Here is a 19,466-nt window from a genome sequence, read left to right as displayed (position 1 = left end):
GGGAGGGGATAGGGACCTAGAACTCAGATGAACAATAAATTAAGTACCCACATGTGAAAGTAAAACAAAATTAAAAACACAACACGACCTAACGGGACAGAAAGAAAGGGCAAGTCAATATTATAGCATGCACCATGTCAACAAGTGCGTCATATACCCTCTCCCTATCTCGCATTGGTGTATCAAATTGAGCCATATTGTTGGATTTCTGTTTTATGCCATGTATATCAATGTTCCACTCGTAACCATAGGATGATACAGAGACAAAGCACCCTTGCCTCCCCGCCCTACACCGTAAGTAGCATTAAGATAGCCCTCAAGGATAGCCCGACAGACAGGCGAATTACGCTTTTGTTGGTCCTTTTTTGTTGATCTTGTTGCCATGTAAATAAAGGTAAGTACTGAACAAAGAACCAGACCCAACCAAAGGCAAGAAATCGTCTGGCCAAAATCCGTAATCTTTCAGGTATATTCAGGAGGGGGGGGGGGGGGGGACTAAAATGTTGCTGATGATGGAATGTCAAGTACGATGGATTAAAGAACTAGTCGTAACAATGGATCCTAGTTCTGGGACTTAGATCTAGGCTGTAGCTTTTAATCCTATTAAGATGATTAGTGATGGACATATTGCAAAACACGTCCTTTGAGATTGTGGCTATTATAACCAAACTCTGGGTCGACCAGGCGCGGATCCAGGGAGGGGCCGAGCGTGCCTTGGCACCCCCCCCCCCCGCAAAAAAAAAAGAGAAGAAAGGAAAAGAAGGGAAAGGGAAAAGGAGAAAAAGGGAAAGAAAGAAGAGGAAGAAGAAAAGAAAAAGGGGAAGAAGGAGATCGGGGGGGGGGGGGCCGAAAGGGCCTTGCCTCCCAGGCTGTTAACACCCCCCCCCCCCCAATCAAAACAAATAAGAGAGAAGGAAGGAAAGGGAAAGAAAAAAAGGAAAAGAGGAGATACTGGCGTACTGATAGGGGGGGGGGGGGGGGCTTGAGAGAAGTCAAATCCAAACGTGGTTTATATCTAATCCCAGAACGGTGGATTACAAATAATGCTGAAATGACATAATTTCCGAAATTTTTCCCCACTTTTTAGTAAATTATACGTTTGTATGTGTTTCAGGGCTCAAATTATTTTTTTGTCCACGGGGGCTCTTCCCCCGAAAAAAGAGCCCCCGTGAGCCTTCTCACGGGGGCTCTTTTTTATACAAATATCCATTTAATTGGTACCTATGATACTCTTCAATTATTTGCTATTTCATCATTATCATTTCAATCAGCATTTTCCCTCTTACAAATTTACAAGCTACATAGCTGTTACTGGTCTGTGTATATAATATACGCATACAACACTGATCTTTATGATGTCTTTAACGTGACATATCTTCTTCTCCCCTTGCAAACGAAAAAGAAAACATGGTCATTAAAAGGGATTAAGCGACAAATAATGATTGTGATTCAAATTGATGCGAATATTCGTTTGAATAAGCACTGCTATTCACCCGAAACTTCTTTGTATAAACATAATAATACATAATACACTTCTCCTAATCTCAAAGTGATCTTACAGCACAGTGGCAGAATTGCATGGCTTAGATTTGTAAAAGTCGTTTTTACAAAGAAGATTCTGGTGAAAAGCATTGCTTATTCAAAAAAATCCTTGCATCAATTTGAATCACAATGATTATTTGTCGCATGGTCCTTTTATTAAATAACCTTGTTTTCTGTTTTTTTGCAGAGGGAGAAGAAGCTATGTCACGTTAAGAAATCATAAAGATCAGTTGTATTATGCGTATATACATATGATACCAGAACAAAATTAATGTTGATTATCAGAATGTCATTTTGGAATACCTCTATACAAATACCACATTGTCTTTAGTCCGTATCAGTATTAGTATGATCCAATATAAGGCTATTATTCTTTATTTAATTCAGTATAATGCTTTTCCTCAAAAATAGTTTTGCTATTTTTTTAGGGTCGAGACGCTAAGAAATGGTTTCAAATGTACATTACACGAACCCAGAACCATTGCAAAATGATGGTGGTTCTCTCTCTCTCTCTCTCTCTCTCTCTTTCTTTATTTTAATTATGCATTATCAACTACATATAAAGCAGCAACCAAAAACTTAGGGTCATCTGAGAAAGGTGAAAGTAAGAGTTAAAAAGAAAGTCATGCTAAAACGGCGCTTCACTTCCCACCGCCCCCTGAAAAAAATAAAATAGATTAGTAGTCCTCCTCTCCAGAATCCACCTCCCCCCCCCCCCGCTTTAATATAGGATTTCCCGGCCAAATTCGCGAGTTTGTCATTCGAATTAATTTGTCTTGCGTTCAAATTCGACGGTTTTAGTGCAGTCAGGTATATCTCGGGTTTATATTCCCTTTTCTAGTTTTCAAATCTATGGAATTTTCGTTAGAATCTACGTATGTTTCATTCAAATTAACGAACATTGTGCTTCTTTCGCTATTTGGTCATTCAATTTGGCGCAACACAATTTTCTGACAACGCGACGATGTACTTCTAGCATTCTAATTCATTTGTAGCATTCAAATTAGCACTTTGTGCACTTAAATTGATGGTCATTATACATTTCTCGTTTATTACACACTTTTTATAGCTCATTCTTTTTCTTTCAAGATTGTTTTTTCATGTGTATTTCATCATATTTCATTTTCTTCCATTTATATACTTATACTTATTAGATCTATCTAATATTCATCAGCATTTAAGTTTGATTATTAAGAAGAAAAAACGACTTGTATCTACGGACCTGATGGTCTCAGTATATTTGTAAACGTTCATGTAAGGAAGTTGTTTGTCTTATGTTTCATCATAAATTTATCACTTAGATCTAGGCTGTAGCTTTTAATCCTATTAAGATGATTAGTGATGGACATATTGCAAAACACGTCCTTTGAGATTGTGGCTATTATAACCAAACTATGGGTCGACCAGGCGCGGATCCAGGGAGGGGCCGAGCGTGCCTTGGCACCCCCCCCCCCCGCAAAAAAAAAAGAGAAGAAAGGAAAAGAAGGGAAAGGGAAAAGGAGAAAAAGGGAAAGAAAGAAGAGGAAGAAGAAAAGAAAAAGGGGAAGAAGGAGATCGGGGGGGGGGGCCGAAAGGGCCTTGCCTCCCAGGCTGTTAACACCCCCCCCCCCAATCAAAACAAATAAGAGAGAAGGAAGGAAAGGGAAAGAAAAAAAAGGAAAAGAGGAGATACTGGCGTACTGATAGGGGGGGGGGGGGGCTTGAGAGAAGTCAAATCCAAACGTGGTTTATATCTAATCCCAGAACGGTGGATTACAAATAATGCTGAAATGACATAATTTCCGAAATTTTTCCCCACTTTTTAGTAAATTATACGTTTGTATGTGTTTCAGGGCTCAAATTATTTTTTTGTCCACGGGGGCTCTTCCCCCGAAAAAAGAGCCCCCGTGAGCCTTCTCACGGGGGCTCTTTTTTATACAAATATCCATTTAATTGGTACCTATGATACTCTTCAATTATTTGCTATTTCATCATTATCATTTCAATCAGCATTTTCCCTCTTACAAATTTACAAGCTACATAGCTGTTACTGGTCTGTGTATATAATATACGCATACAACACTGATCTTTATGATGTCTTTAACGTGACATATCTTCTTCTCCCCTTGCAAACGAAAAAGAAAACATGGTCATTAAAAGGGATTAAGCGACAAATAATGATTGTGATTCAAATTGATGCGAATATTCGTTTGAATAAGCACTGCTATTCACCCGAAACTTCTTTGTATAAACATAATAATACATAATACACTTCTCCTAATCTCAAAGTGATCTTACAGCACAGTGGCAGAATTGCATGGCTTAGATTTGTAAAAGTCGTTTTTACAAAGAAGATTCTGGTGAAAAGCATTGCTTATTCAAAAAAATCCTTGCATCAATTTGAATCACAATGATTATTTGTCGCATGGTCCTTTTATTAAATAACCTTGTTTTCTGTTTTTTTGCAGAGGGAGAAGAAGCTATGTCACGTTAAGAAATCATAAAGATCAGTTGTATTATGCGTATATACATATGATACCAGAACAAAATTAATGTTGATTATCAGAATGTCATTTTGGAATACCTCTATACAAATACCACATTGTCTTTAGTCCGTATCAGTATTAGTATGATCCAATATAAGGCTATTATTCTTTATTTAATTCAGTATAATGCTTTTCCTCAAAAATAGTTTTGCTATTTTTTTAGGGTCGAGACGCTAAGAAATGGTTTCAAATGTACATTACACGAACCCAGAACCATTGCAAAATGATGGTGGTTTTCTCTCTCTCTCTCTCTCTCTCTTTCTTTATTTTAATTATGCATTATCAACTACATATAAAGCAGCAACCAAAAACTTAGGGTCATCTGAGAAAGGTGAAAGTAAGAGTTAAAAAGAAAGTCATGCTAAAACGGCGCTTCACTTCCCACCGCCCCCTGAAAAAAATAAAATAGATTAGTAGTCCTCCTCTCCAGAATCCACCTCCCCCCCCCCCCCCCGCTTTAATATAGGATTTCCCGGCCAAATTCGCGAGTTTGTCATTCGAATTAATTTGTCTTGCGTTCAAATTCGACGGTTTTAGTGCAGTCAGGTATATCTCGGGTTTATATTCCCTTTTCTAGTTTTCAAATCTATGGAATTTTCGTTAGAATCTACGTATGTTTCATTCAAATTAACGAACATTGTGCTTCTTTCGCTATTTGGTCATTCAATTTGGCGCAACACAATTTTCTGACAACGCGACGATGTACTTCTAGCATTCTAATTCATTTGTAGCATTCAAATTAGCACTTTGTGCACTTAAATTGATGGTCATTATACATTTCTCGTTTATTACACACTTTTTATAGCTCATTCTTTTTCTTTCAAGATTGTTTTTTCATGTGTATTTCATCATATTTCATTTTCTTCCATTTATATACTTATACTTATTAGATCTATCTAATATTCATCAGCATTTAAGTTTGATTATTAAGAAGAAAAAACGACTTGTATCTACGGACCTGATGGTCTCAGTATATTTGTAAACGTTCATGTAAGGAAGTTGTTTGTCTTATGTTTCATCATAAATTTATCACTTAGATCTAGGCTGTAGCTTTTAATCCTATTAAGATGATTAGTGATGGACATATTGCAAAACACGTCCTTTGAGATTGTGGCTATTATAACCAAACTCTGGGTCGACCAGGCGCGGATCCAGGGAGGGGCCGAGCGTGCCTTGGCACCCCCCCCCCCCCCGCAAAAAAAAAGAGAAGAAAGGAAAAGAAGGGAAAGGGAAAAGGAGAAAAAGGGAAAGAAAGAAGAGGAAGAAGAAAAGAAAAAGGGGAAGAAGGAGATCGGGGGGGGGGCCGAAAGGGCCTTGACTCCCAGGCTTTTAACACCCCCCCCCCCAATCAAAACAAATAAGAGAGAAGGAAGGAAAGGGAAAGAAAAAAAAGGAAAAGAGGAGATACTGGCGTACTGATAGGGGGGGGGGGGCTTGAGAGAAGTCAAATCCAAACGTGGTTTATATCTAATCCCAGAACGGTGGATTACAAATAATGCTGAAATGACATAATTTCCGAAATTTTTCCCCACTTTTTAGTAAATTATACGTTTGTATATGTTTCAGGGCTCAAATTATTTTTTTGTCCACGGGGGCTCTTCCCCCGAAAAAAGAGCCCCCGTGAGCCTTCTCACGGGGGCTCTTTTTTATACAAATATCCATTTAATTGGTACCTATGATACTCTTCAATTATTTGCTATTTCATCATTATCATTTCAATCAGCATTTTCCCTCTTACAAATTTACAAGCTACATAGCTGTTACTGGTCTGTGTATATAATATACGCATACAACACTGATCTTTATGATGTCTTTAACGTGACATATCTTCTTCTCCCCTTGCAAACGAAAAAGAAAACATGGTCATTAAAAGGGATTAAGCGACAAATAATGATTGTGATTCAAATTGATGCGAATATTCGTTTGAATAAGCACTGCTATTCACCCGAAACTTCTTTGTATAAACATAATAATACATAATACACTTCTCCTAATCTCAAAGTGATCTTACAGCACAGTGGCAGAATTGCATGGCTTAGATTTGTAAAAGTCGTTTTTACAAAGAAGATTCTGGTGAAAAGCATTGCTTATTCAAAAAAATCCTTGCATCAATTTGAATCACAATGATTATTTGTCGCATGGTCCTTTTATTAAATAACCTTGTTTTCTGTTTTTTTGCAGAGGGAGAAGAAGCTATGTCACGTTAAGAAATCATAAAGATCAGTTGTATTATGCGTATATACATATGATACCAGAACAAAATTAATGTTGATTATCAGAATGTCATTTTGGAATACCTCTATACAAATACCACATTGTCTTTAGTCCGTATCAGTATTAGTATGATCCAATATAAGGCTATTATTCTTTATTTAATTCAGTATAATGCTTTTCCTCAAAAATAGTTTTGCTATTTTTTTAGGGTCGAGACGCTAAGAAATGGTTTCAAATGTACATTACACGAACCCAGAACCATTGCAAAATGATGGTGGTTTTCTCTCTCTCTCTCTCTCTCTCTTTCTTTATTTTAATTATGCATTATCAACTACATATAAAGCAGCAACCAAAAACTTAGGGTCATCTGAGAAAGGTGAAAGTAAGAGTTAAAAAGAAAGTCATGCTAAAACGGCGCTTCACTTCCCACCGCCCCCTGAACAAAATAAAATAGATTAGTAGTCCTCCTCTCCAGAATCCACCTCCCCCCCCCCCCGCTTTAATATAGGATTTCCCGGCCAAATTCGCGAGTTTGTCATTCGAATTAATTTGTCTTGCGTTCAAATTCGACGGTTTTAGTGCAGTCAGGTATATCTCGGGTTTATATTCCCTTTTCTAGTTTTCAAATCTATGGAATTTTCGTTAGAATCTACGTATGTTTCATTCAAATTAACGAACATTGTGCTTCTTTCGCTATTTGGTCATTCAATTTGGCGCAACACGATTTTCTGACAACGCGACGATGTACTTCTAGCATTCTAATTCATGTGCACTTAAATTGATGGTCATTATACATTTCTCGTTTATTACACACTTTTTATAGCTCATTCTTTTTCTTTCAAGATTGTTTTTTCATGTGTATTTCATCATATTTCATTTTCTTCCATTTATATACTTATACTTATTAGATCTATCTAATATTCATCAGCATTTAAGTTTGATTATTAAGAAGAAAAAACGACTTGTATCTACGGACCTGATGGTCTCAGTATATTTGTAAACGTTCATGTAAGGAAGTTGTTTGTCTTATGTTTCATCATAAATTTATCATAATTTCATCATAATTTCATCATGGAAGAAGGGTACAATATTGTGACTGGGGTGGGGACTAGAGTCAACAATTTGAACATGATTCATTATTTAGCCATGTCTTTAGCCATCGATCTGCTGGCGGGCAAGTAAGCTATGAAACTATTTAAGAAAAACAGAGGGGTGTGCTGGGTATAAGAGACGATGTGAATTACTTTTGTAAAATTCCGAGTCTGTAGCAAAAAGGGGCGATTGAGGGTACCCCCACCTTTCCCGGGTATATGAACATGTCCGTGCACAAATGCCATATTCCTTGATTTCACCCCTTCTTTACTTTATGTCTGATTACATCCATCTGCATTGTCCTGAAAATAAATAAATGGATTAACAGCTTAGAACCCAATGACAAATCATGCATTTTAACTGCATTATTTAAAAACTGTAAAAGTTTGTTGCAATTCTTCCCCCTAACATTCCTAACTTGAATAAAAATATTACGAATACGAATGACAGGTGTTAATTTGAATGATAAAATTACGCTTCGACAAGTGAATATTAATTTGAATGCTAGTTAAGCAGTTTCTAAATTGAATGACAGATCTATGAAACCCTTCCACCAAAATCCTAAATTAAATACAAAAGCTGGAAAATTGAATGATAATTGGCATAGCAAAGCCGATCTGCGCTAACTTAAATGCAGAGTAAATGAATTCGAAAGACAAACACGCGAATTTAGCCGGGAAATCCTACACATTTTCACTTGGCAGCCCAAGGGGGCCGGGGGTGGGAGGAGGGGGTTAAACCCCCTACCCCCCCCCCCCCCTGCCGTAGATCTGCCCATGTTACCATATCATTCCACGACATTTTGGTCTTCCTCTTCTCCTCAAAAGGGACTTTTAGATTTGCGTGGACGTGGACGTGTTACGTCCTTTTAAGGCACTGGCAATCACATGTGACGTCCTTTTAAGCACTGGCAGTGCCTTAAAAGGAGGTCACACGTTGCAGTCCACGTTCTCATCGTGCAAATCTAAAAGTCCCTAATATTGATTTACTGGTCGAGGTTCATTATTTGCTGACAACGAAAAACTTCTCCAGACCATGACCATGTTTCTGCCCTTGCCCGATCGCCTCCAGCTCCAGCAGACATGGCGCGGCAGCGTGCACACGCACCGCTACTAACGGCGCAGTAGGCCTATAACCACTGCTGACGGCGGCACTGCACTGCGAGCTGAATCGGTAATAATAGGCCTACTCATAAAACGAGAAATCTTGCACGCTAATCTTAGTTCCATTTCATTGGTTTAAGGTTTGAAAATTGAAACTCAATATTGTGTTAAAGTTATAACAGAAAAGATTATCTTTATTTTATAATTCCACCGGGGCAATTTTTAATTTTGCAATCGCCCCCGTGAGCAACCTGACGGGGGCGATTTTGTAGCTCACGGGGGCGAATCGCCCACCGCCCCGTGTATTTTGAGCGCTGATGTGTTTGTTGGAAAATGAAAAATTTCTAAATTTACAGCCAGGCCAAAAATATGATTCTTGAGATTCCTACATGTCAGGGCCCGAGGTACGGCGGGGATCGAGACCCTCGAGCCCCCCCCCCCCCACTTTTCTTGAAAAAGTATATTAAAGAGAAATAAAATAGAATGAGAGCAAGAAAGTGAGAATAGTTAACTGCCAGTGTTAACAAAATAATGAGGCATCAAAATATGCTCATCTGACCGTGATTAAATGCCTAAAACCCTTAATCTTCCCCCTTGCCCCCTGGATTCCATCTAGGGCCCTACAGCGGGCCCTTAGATGACCATCTGACGGTAATTTAATGCCTAAAACCCCTGATTTTTGGACCTGGACCCCACGCCAAATAGTGACCTGCCAGTGTCGCAAAATAATAAGGTATACAAAAAAATATGCTCATCTGACCTTAATTAAACGCCTAAAACCCCTGAGCTTCCGGGGCCTGCTTCGCCGCCTCGACCCCACCAGGGGCCCTACGGCGGGCCCCTGAATGCTTATCTGACCGTAATTTATTGCCTTAACCCCCTGAGCTCGCGGGGTCGGACAAGGTATCGAGATGTGTTTATCTGAATTCAGACGAGGATTAAGAGTCGAGAACTGTACAACGAATCGTTTTCTTCCTCTAATGATTAAATGAAACGTAAAAGCTTCCGCGCTTCGCGCAGGAGGGGGGGCTGAATTTAGACAAGGATTAAGAGTCGAGAACTGTACAACGAATCGTTTTCTTTCTCTAATGATTTAATGAAACGTAAAAGCTTCCGCGCTTCGCGCGGGAGGCGGGGGAGGGGAGGGGGGGACTGAATTTAGACAAGGATTAAGAGTCGAGAACAGTACAACGAATCGTCTTCTTTATTTAATAATTTAATGAATCGTAAAAGCTTCCGCGCTTCGCGCGGGAGGGGGGGAACCTGTATTCAGACGAGGATTAAGAGTCGAGAACTCTACAACGACTCGTCTTCTTCCTCTAATAATTAAATAAATCGTAAAAAATTTCGGCGCTTCGCGCGGGGGGGGGGGGAAACTAAATTCAGACGAGAATTATTTCCGAGAACGGTACAACGAATCTTCTTCTTTCTCTAATAATATAATGAAACGTTAAAGCTTGGGAGGGGGAAACTCCCCCCCCCCCGCATTACGTCACTGTTGGTCACCATTACGTACCAATATTTGGCTCGCACAATTTCAAATTTGGGCCCCCCCCCCTAAGAAATCCTGGATCCGCGCCTGGTGTCGACTTATGAATTTTGAAAAAAATGATGCAGAATAATAATTAGTTTTGTATTCGTCAAATGTAATCCCTCACATTCATATCCTTTGGAGTGGTCTTCTGTATGCCGTATTTGTACAGCCTCGTTGTCAGTGCCATTCGTCTCACACCTATTTTAAAAAAATCATTATTATTACTATTGCAGCTTTCCATCAACGAAAGACCAACAATTCTCACAGTGAGTCCATTGATTCCTGAAACTCTCTCCCTTTTTAATATTGATTTGAAAGAAACGTTTTCTAATTCAACAAAATGCGAAGTGAAATGCAGAAGTTCAACAAAGGCTTGCATTCTTTGTCAGAAGAAAGTAAGCCTTTGTTGATCTTAACTGCATTTCACTTCGCGATTTGTTAAATAAGAAAACGTTTCTTTCATTTTTACTTCTTTAGGAACTCATCACTTCAATCGCATTGTGTAAAATAGTAGATAATGAAGGTCTTTGAAAATATGAAAAAGGGTGAGGTATGGTTCATGTAAATGACGGATCTAGGATGGTTTTATCGGGGGAGGGGCAACTCCCTCTATTCCCCATCCCCCCTCTCTCTCTCCTTTTTTCTCTGTCTGCACCCTCTTTCTCTTCCCCGCCCTCTCTCTCTCTCTCTCTCTCTCTCTCTCTCTCTCTATTTCTCTGTCTGCCCCCTCTCTCTCTTCCCCGCCCCCTCTCTCATCCCACCCTCTCTTTCTCTCACTCTCTCTCTCTCTCTCTCTCTCCCCCTCTCTCTCCCCCTCTCTCTCTCTCTCTTACTTTCTCTATTTTTCTCTGTCTACCCCACGTTCTCTTTCTCTCTCTCTCTCTCTCTCTCTCTCTCTCTCTCTCTCTCTCTCTCTCTCTAACATGCACACAGTCAGACACACATACATGCCTTATTAACTTGCTCGGTGAGAAAGGGGATGGGGTTATGTGTATAACCAGGATATGAGGAATCCTAGATAAAAGACACGTTTTTGAAATTATCAAACCACTAAGTCCAACACTTAAGAGGAAGAAAATGACACGTATTTGATCCACCGTAGACGCTGCGTAAAAGGAACAGGAGAATGAAAAAGCGCGTCCTTATTATTGGAGCAAATTTTAGAAATCTACAGAGGCGGATCCAGCATTGTCTAAAGAGGAGCAAATTCCTTCAACATTATCTTTTCACAGGAACATAATCTTGGAAATCCCACCGACCCCCACCATATCCGCTCATTGCATGGAGTCGCTTTGAGGTATTCTGCTGGCCCTCCAGAAGCCTGAAGGGGGGGGGGGGCGGATTACCCCGATTATGATGATAAATATGAGCACTGAAATATTTTAAGTTTTGTTTTTAATGGGGATTTAATGACCCCACCCCTCTGGATCCATCTGTGATCTTGTTGTTGTTGAATTAATGACGTTTTCCATCGTCGTTGGATGATTTTCGCCTAATAGATCTCTGATGTGTCATATTATTGTCAAATATCAAAACGTGGTTTGTAACCCACAACAGCTAGTAATCGGTTGTGAAAAATTACTGGGTTAATGAACGCTGCCCTAATTAGCATACATTGATATAGAAAGCGAGATATAGTGTCTTATGAACCTGTCATTAGTAACGAATATGTCTTCATCAGTCGCGCGTAATTGTGATGCAAGTCTATCGATTATTGTTTGACTTGACGTAAGATATGACCTTCTGGTAAAGACCTATGTGCGTGCTTTTATAGGGATAAACGTAGAAAAGGAATCAGGACAATTCGATATCTATAAACATCACAACTGTCCTTCTATTCCTCCTCTTTTATTCAACCTATATAGTAGCGACTATAAGAAAATGAATGTCTAGGTAAAATGCAATAAACTCGAACATAACAAGGAATTTAAATCAATTTATTCGATAACTGCCTCTGGCCTACGTAGGAAATGCCACATTAATCTGTTATAAATATAATAATGATAATAATGATAATAATAATAATTATATAAAGTTGTCAATCGCTCAAGTCTGCAAGAAATAGTCATTCGAACGCTAATATAAGTGCCGGACGACCACGAAGGGGCTCGAACCCCCTATCTTCCTATCCGGAGTCGGATGCTGTTTGGCTATATACCAGGCCAATGTGTTATGTGCAAGTTGTCAAAGTCTATTGTTTTGTATGAGACGATATTTCTCACCCGGATGCATAATGACTTATAATTATTATGTTGCATCATAATCTTTGGGCAAAGTGCTTATTACGTAATAATATATTTTAAAGAGTTCACATATTACGAAACCCATATGTAAGACTTACACTGAATGTAAGTCAGTTCAGCTTTTAATGTAAAGAGAAGATATGACCTTCGTCTACAGTTGGCATGATCATGACGGTAGTAGAAAGATATGAAGTGGTTCTGTCTTTATTATCACTGTTCATTTCAGTGGCAGATACACGGAGGGGGATGTTCCCCCTCCCAAGCTAAACCCAATCAGACATACCTATTATTGCGCACAGGCAACAACTTCAAAGACCGAAAGTCATTTTGAAAAATTGATAATATTTTTAATTTCTCCGTTTCCTGTTTTTGTTTTGGTCGTGAGAAAATTAATTTCTCTTATGATATTACTTATCAATTTATTAATTTATTTACATGATTTGTTTATCTATTTATTCCTTTATTTATTTGTTCATTTGTTATCTTCTTTTTTTCTTTTTATAATAGATAGGCATCAACATTTCAGATTTTGTTTTCTTGTCAGAAAATGTTCAAAGTTTTGCCTCCCCACCTCGTCTCCGGTCAGAGAACCCTGCATTGCTCCGCCAGTACTGAGTAGCGAATGGTCTTTTGACTTAAATCTCTGCCAGTGAACGTGGTGAAGGAGATGTTTAATTGATGAGAAGATCACCCACTATCAGTCTTTAGCTGGAGTCTTTGGTCGGTTGTCTTGGCAACAAAATTTTGCGTTTATTGATTTCTGAAATAGGGTTCTGTTCTTCTGTCATGCTAAAAACTCATCATAGAGAAAGGGTGTTCATAAATGACTACAAGTCAAAGTTTACTGCATTTGTACGTATTCAGATAGATGAAAATCAAACTTGTTTAGTTATTATAGCTATGTTTCCTCTGAAAGAAGAAATATGTATTTCATTTTTTCCTCACCTTTTTGATGGTTTGTTGGTTACTTTCTTTGTTTATCTTAAGATCATACAGTTATATAAATGATATTTCATACATGGCATGTGGGCCCTTCTGCATGTGGATGTTGAGTCTTTGGTGTTTTACATGATAGTATGGGATTAAGCTATTATATACGGTTTAAATGGTCTAGAATCAGATCATGCATACATACAAAGAGAAAAGGAATTGATGGATCTTCACATCTTGGTTTTACAAAAAAAGGATATGTTGAGCCTTCTTTATACATGCTTCCACATACATTTAACAACTAAATTATTCATACCCCATTACAAATTTGATGCCTTTTGTGTTTTGCGTAACGCAAGCATAAAAGGTGGTCTGGTTGAATTAATGCATTTGTTGAATATTTTAAGATGTACGCTTCAAAATGTCACCTTCTCAAGAAACATAAAATGAGACAAATCAATTTTTCACATACTTTCAAAATTACAAAACTTGGTAAGGGTATGAATAATTTAGTTATTACTGTAAAATAATATATAGACTATAGTGTTTGCATACAACCAGAATAATTATTCATCACTCGTATATTGATTAGAACAGAGCGGTTCGAACAGCCTTAAAGGCATAATGTTAAATCTGAGCTATTGCATGACCCTACATGTTTCCAATGTCTGTGATATGGTGTAATATTGAAGTCCTAGAAATTGCGCTTTAAAAATGATCATGAAGTGCCTCAAAACGTTAACATCTTTGAGTGACCGGTTTTACCATACTCATTATCCCCAATAGACTGTAGTGTTATAAAAAAAACCGTTAGGAAAACGAAAAATGAAATTTCGATTTCCAATCATAAATATCTCGATAATCAGACAGGCGATCGGCATGTAAAAGTCATGGGATTCCTGACTGACCTAAAGGTTAATAATTATGATTGCAGCATGAGCTAAATCCTAGATTTTGTATCAGAATCTGAGACAAACTTACCCAATCCCTTTAAAACTTGAAGAAAAAAAGTGACCCTTTTAACATAATGATTAGAAGATGAAGGCTTATAAGAATATACAAAGGGCATTTGACGCTTTGATACGAGATAAATAATCACAAGAGTTCGTAAGAAAGTTGGCGATTGACACTTTTTATTGTATGGGCACATTCTCAGAAATTTACCTGTAAAGCAGTATCCTTATCTCAAGGACCATCTTTGAATAAAGGTGATTATTTTCCCTTTTTTTGCACTTAGTTAAGCGAACCATTCGTGAATATGGGGGCATGTTTTCACAAAAGTTCGTGTACCGAGATACACCAGACCTTTCTTGAATATCAGGAAGATGGGATATGTTTGCTCGAAAGTAGGTTTAATCCGACAACACTACACGACACGAAGACCGGATTGAACAGGGTAAGCTCAATTAAGACCAGTGCCTGCCCCTTCCCATGGTTAGTGGACATCACCCCCCCCCCCCCCCCCCCCTCACTGACTGGACCCTAGCCATGCCATTAGACCTACACCCGGCGCTTAAAGGTTATTTTAATACTATCCCGCTCGGCCTTGTCGGCGTTGAAATGAGAAAACACAAAGTAGAGAAAAATACTTTTTTTTTTAAAATCATACAATTGTTATCATCGAAGACTTTACAATCTCCGTCTTTATGACCTGGATCGTGTTTTAAAAAAAACCCTGTTATCACCCATCTAACAATACATTTTAATAGATATAATGCTCGTTATTCGCTCACTCAAGTCAAATTATTCCGGCTTGTAGAAGGAAAATGGGGTATGTTGATGAGTTACTATGGCAACAACACCAACCGAAATTAAAGTATTGCTTTCTTCTTGACAAATGACGCAATGCCTCGGGGAATTGTTTTCAAAGGTACTATGTCCCATTTGCAGGCCAAAAAATGAAAAGGTTAGATTCAAACGACATTTGAAAGATAATACTAATTTAGAACTTCCCTCAAAACGAAAGGGCTTGAAAATGTCTTTAAATGGGAATATAGCGACCATTAGTTGCCGAATAGACATAATTGGTTGCAATCACTAAAGTAATAGTCTTATTTTCAGACCCTTGTACCGAATGGTCGTACGTTTTGTGCTGCGAAAAGATTCCATCAGTTTAATTTTGGCCAATACAAGAATTGAATTATTGATGTAGATTAATTAATGCTATGGACCTTTACAGCTCATTTTATGTAGGCCTATGTTATTACCAAAGAAAAAAAAAGTCAGTCAGTCACTCAATAGTGCCTGACAGTGTAGTCTAGAAAGTACACGGGTTTGCTTGCATAATTCAAATATTAGGACAATGCTAACCTTTAAATTTGACAGATAGGACATAATATGTGACATGTTCATTATTCCTGCAAAGTTCTGCAGAATTTGATGTTGGCTGCAAATAATAACACTTTTCTATACCTTTGTCAAATTAGGTCATTCCTTTACAAATCATCTCCGGTTCATTATTTTTTTCATTCTTATTTCTCAAGTTTCCTCTTTTCATGTTCAGTATTTTCTGTATTCTTTCTATCTCACGGTCGCAAAGACCTTCAAGAAACACATGTTTAATGATGAGACGTAGAAGTGCGTGTTGATATTCTTTCAATTGTACGTGTGAGATGAAAATTGTAGGTCTATACACCGCTCAAAATAATGACACTCGCGTGTAATAACGTCTGACCCTTAATAAAGCAGGGCAGGGAAGGAAGCGGTTGTTGCTCTGTTTCCATGGAGATAATGATAACGATTTTGTTAAAACAAAATACCATTGATGATTAGTACGTACAGGCCATGGTCAGCACGGTGAGATATTATGTCCGCATGCATGCTTGCACCAAATATATTACTCTCGGACTCGATCAATATAGGTATTGTCTTTTTCCCCATTTCATGCAGGTCATTCCAATTATATGGTTATCAATAATCTATATACTAAAGGAAAAGATGACGGGATACAATGCATCAATAATCATATTGAATTTTCTATGGTGACATATTCCTTGAGTAGATATTTAGTTCGGAGAGAGGTGGAATAATCTCTTGAAGCAGGCCTATTTATTTTTCACAATCTATAATTCATTTTTATATCTAATGATGAAAATGATGATGATGTTGCTGATCATAATCATGTGATGATAACAATGATAATAATAATGATATAACTTTTACTAATGACGATGATAACGATTACAACGGTGGTAATAATGATGATTATGATAGCTCTTTTAAGTATTATCATAATTTTATATACATAGCACCTTCCTTTACTCCCTTAAGCGTTAACTTATGCAAGTCACTTAGAATGAAAGATATTTATGTTTGTACATGTATTTGTTTATTACTAACTTTGGAAACCTCTCCATAAAATTGCCTTTTCTTAAATCCTCTAACACACAAATGTATATGGGGTGTTTCAACGTGAGAATTGAGGGGGTATAACCTTAAACAACGCCAAACCGACTCTAGACAGACTCAAAAGCGACCGATTCTTTGCCATTCTATTAGTAATGTACTTTTTTGTGTCGGTCTTGCATCGTTTCATTGGTGTGATTAAGGTTTTATCCAGATATGTGATAACGTTGATGACCATGCATGCGTCACCCACTGGTTGTCATATATCAGGGACGTGTCCGTCCAATAAATGGCAAGGATGTTACCCTTAATTACTCGTTCATGACTGAAAGAAAGGTCGCTGGCATTAATAATTGATTAGAAAATATTACAAAGTGCTATGGTGTTACCTGACTTCGTAACAACACACAGTCTGCAGCTCGCTGCTTTACAACAATAGCAAAATTTGTTGTTTGATATTATAAAGAGAAACAAATCTGCTTTCCCTGGGGATGTCAGATCATGGCAGTTCTGAGCATCAATGCAATCCATGCACACCATTTGTCTCAATTTCCCTTTTTTAATGAGTGGTTAGCTAGAGTGGTGTACGCCGCGGTTTACCTCCGTCGGCACATCTGAACTAGGCATTGTTAAACTTGATAAAAGGTTTAACGATTTTGTTTAATTCGAATAGTTATTTAGTACGAAATATTGCTTCCGCCAGAACAAATCTCTGAGGAAATAATACTTGTGGCCTTTGAATACTTATTAAGCATCATCTAAGCATCATCTAGAGATGCCGATCAGCATTGATGATGCGGATGGCTGCCATGGTGACTAATGATGCAAACGATGTTCGGGGTTTACGAAATAAACGCTTTTGTTGCTTTGCTAATCACTACGATCATACGCGATCTATTCCATAAGCCGGCAACTGTAATGTGCGGTGATTGGTATACTGATTTATGCATATTCAACGGAGAATAATTTCTATCACAAAACCATGACAACCTTATTAATATTTAACTGACTTTTTGTTTTGCAAAGGGACAATGTGAACTTGGGTGACTAACGGTAAATCTATATCATGATACATTCACACTATTTTACTATTAAGATCGTGTGGAAAATGAGCGTCTTAAAAAAGCTTTTTGAGAATATAATGATCACCCATAATCTCACCAAGAAAGGCCCAAGACCTATCAACTTTCAGCATTGTTGACTCTTGTCTGCACGAAGAGCAACATTTCACCATGGACTGTCTAGTAAGTCCATGATTTCACTAAGATTTTGTAAGCCACATGGTTTTGGTTTTCCTGCCCTTCCTTCTACTCTTTTGTATCCCTCCTCCTTTTCCTCTAATTTTCCTTTCTTTTTACTATCTCTTTTCTTCTGGCCTTACGTTCTATTCTTTTGCGTTGTGAAGGGTCCGTCCCCATCGCCAACCCCTCCCCGGCTGCGCTACGTGGGTTGACTTTCGTATGAAGGACTTCTGCTTTCACACAATAATAGAGTCCTACATAGCACAAGATTCGTGAGTTTTTTTATCACTTGTGTGTGGAGATATATTATAAACACGTTGGATCATACATAATCATGCCAACTACATCCGCTTTTTGGGGTAAAAACAACTTAATTTCCCTTTTTCGGGAATCCTCTTAAAATTCCTAAAAGTTTTCCCATAAATGTAATCGTCTTATGTAACGTTATTTAAATAGAAACACTTCCTGTTTCCACTGTTGAATTAAACAAAAAATGACTGAGTGCCTTCTAGAGTTGGGAGATTCCCGAGGTGATGTTATTCAGTATTAAACGTTATCATGTTCCTGTTACAAACTTTCTCCTGACAGTGGTGAATTACTTTTCTCCTCGAAAACTTTACAGGATATATGAAACCGTTTGTACTAAAAAGAAATGATATATCTATTCGAAACACGAAATTGTACTCTCTTTTCAAAATAAGTATGTATGATATTATAATACGAAGAAACAAATTCAGGGACATCTGTCTTCTGAAATATAGATATCACCTAAAATTATGATATGATTAGGTAAAGAGATTAATAAAGACTTGAACTTAAATGTAAAATTTCGTTTGTTGATGTTGCTGATATTTTTGTTCTTTTGTAATTATAATTTGATTTGTTATTTAAGAAAACAAGTAACGACATTGTTCAACTATAGTATGTAAACAGTGCTAGCCGACCTATGATATTAGGAACGACTCGAAATCAATCTCATCCCGTTCATTCCTATTTTGAAACCCTTAATTTCTTGAAGATACATTAAATACAGGGCTATCTTCGATTTTGTGTTATGTCCAAGTATTTTAAGAGTCATTAAAATGCAATACGCGATGCATTTTTAAAAGAATGAATAAATATAATAAAATAGAAGATACAAATATAAATTTAAAAAAATAAACGATGCAAATTCGTTTATCAATGCAACACTTCAAGCTTTTCCTATTTTGCTCATGCAACACTGAACTTGGTAAACATACATGAATAAGTGTAAAGAGCCACCATTTGGTCGGGGTTCAGTGAGGGGATCAAATGTCCACTTGGAAGTTTGCAGGAGAGCAAAATAAGTGAGCAAGATTTTGACTCTTTTTTTACAATGGACTTGTAATTTCGTCAACAAAAATACTAGATAGGGTTATGAAAAACAAACACGTGCGCGATGCACCAAGATGCCCCGGCGAATATCTCAGTTTACGGGTGAGGGAGGGCGTGGGGGTGGGGGGGGGGGGGCTTAAGCCTGCAGTTATTATAATTTTCGTTATAGTTTTCACTTAGTCATGATTATGATGTTATTTCGTTATTTATAAATATTCAATGATGATATATTATAATATCCGAATTAAAAACTAATAGAATTACGCACAGGAGATAACCCAATATTGGTTTAACACATATTAGCTTCATCTTGAGATTCTTGTTGTTGTTGTTGTTGTTGT

Source organism: Strongylocentrotus purpuratus, unplaced genomic scaffold (genome assembly GCF_000002235.5).
Source record: "Strongylocentrotus purpuratus isolate Spur 01 unplaced genomic scaffold, Spur_5.0 spur5_scaffold_15, whole genome shotgun sequence".
Classification (NCBI taxonomy): Eukaryota; Metazoa; Echinodermata; class Echinoidea; order Camarodonta; family Strongylocentrotidae; genus Strongylocentrotus; species Strongylocentrotus purpuratus.
The sequence above is the reverse complement of the archived record's forward strand: the minus strand, read 5'-3'. Positions refer to the sequence as shown.